Source organism: Rhinopithecus roxellana, chromosome 4 (assembly GCF_007565055.1).
Source record: "Rhinopithecus roxellana isolate Shanxi Qingling chromosome 4, ASM756505v1, whole genome shotgun sequence".
Classification (NCBI taxonomy): Eukaryota; Metazoa; Chordata; class Mammalia; order Primates; family Cercopithecidae; genus Rhinopithecus; species Rhinopithecus roxellana.
Genome location: NC_044552.1, coordinates 52,605,627 through 52,607,376, shown reverse-complemented (window position 1 = coordinate 52,607,376; position 1,750 = coordinate 52,605,627). Strand labels below are relative to the sequence as shown.

The following is a 1,750-nucleotide window of genomic DNA, read 5'->3' as shown; positions in this document are numbered from 1 at the left end:
GAATTGAAAAATGAGTAGGATTTAGATAATTGTTATAGATAGAAGGCATTTTAAAATTTTCTCCTCCTTTCATAACCACAAACTTAGGAGTTAACCTTGGCTTTATCTTTTAGAAAATGCCCTGAGTTCTAGCTTTTTTCTCATTTGAATAAACCAGATGAATTTCAATAAATACATTGAACTTATCCTATGAACAAAAATAGTGAATACATGATGATGTCATAACATAGAACATTAGCAGGAAAAAGGCCTTCAACATTCTGTGACTTCAGTCTTATTTCTCGATTCGTCTGTAATGGATGTTGCAGTATTTTAAAACTGTGAAACACATTCATGGAAACATATAATCTTGAGAAAAATATAACCATGAGTAATTTATAAACCATTGCATTGATTTTGCATGGTATAGAAGAGGGGCTTTTCTTCCCCATGAGGCATTTTATTTGTAAATATGTGTTACATCTCTAGAAAAAGAATCCCAGGATTTTCCCACCTGTGTTTTTGACTTGCTTCTTCATGGTCCATGATGCCAGCTGTGGTTGTCAGTACAATGAAACCAAACTGGTGGGATGGAAGCAGATTATTCTGCCATTTTTCTAGATTTTTAAGTTGGACATCAAATCTGGGGCTGATCACTCCACACTTGTGTGGCCTGCCTGTGAGGTTCACGGCAATTTTCACAGCTCTGTTATCATCAATGATTTCAAATTCACCAATGTTATCATCCTTCATCATCACAGTTAGAAACAGGATGATGACTTTGGAGCATGGCCTAATCAACACCTAGCGTTTGCCTCTCTTTTCAGCATTGTTGATGCTCTGGAGAGCAACAGCCAGGATGTCCATGCGCACCATTGTGACGGTGTAGAAAGATGGCAGAAAGAGAACACAGGGACATTTTAAAAATAAAATCTATTTTATCCTAAGACAAAATAGGATTCAAAATTATATAATGAAGTACTTCTAATATAATAATAATATTTATTACATACAGAAGTAAATTTTTACTTTTTCCCATTTAACAAATATATACAATTTAACTTACTATTTAATCATGTAAGAAAAAGCATTATTTATGTACAAATACATTTTTTAATGTGTTGAATTTGAGAGGTATTCTTTGTATTAAAATATGGATTGAGAATTAACTATGTTTTGCAGCATCAGAATCTTTAAAAATACTATAATCATGTATTATTTGGAATTATTGAACTTCACACTAATTATTATTTTTTAAACTTCCGTTCTGCTTCTAAGGACAAGATAAGAGAAATCTGGGTGCTGCTATTTACATTGTGTCTCTACAAATAATGCATTTGGGTATGGGTAGTCTTTATTTGCAACAAATGAACAGCCAAATTGGCCATAATCATTGCTATATTTCCTATATTCATTTGGAAGGACTGAAGACACAGTAACTTATTTTGAGAACCCTGATCACATGAGTACACCAGACAGGTTCTGAGGTGCCTTTGTAGAGAGCCAGCACAGTGTGATGCTTAGGAGAGGGACCCTGGAGCCAGGAACCGTAATTTAAACCCACCTTCCCTGTTTCCTTGCCTTCCTACCATGCAGCTTTCTAATTCTGTGACCTTTCTGGGCCTCAGGTTCCTCATCTGTAGAATGGGGATAACAACAGTGTCCATCCCATAAAATTGTTAGGGAGATTGAATGAAATAGTATTTTAAGACAATTAGAACAGCACCTAGCACATAATACCTTCTATAGCATTATTAAATAATCATTTATA

General features: G+C 34.5%; 1 pseudogene; it reads right to left on the bottom strand.

Annotated features, from left to right (window-relative positions):
- Positions 1–464: 464 nt before the first annotated feature.
- LOC104663118 lies at positions 465–855 on the bottom strand (annotated as a pseudogene).
- Between the last annotated feature and the right edge of the window lie 895 nt (positions 856–1,750).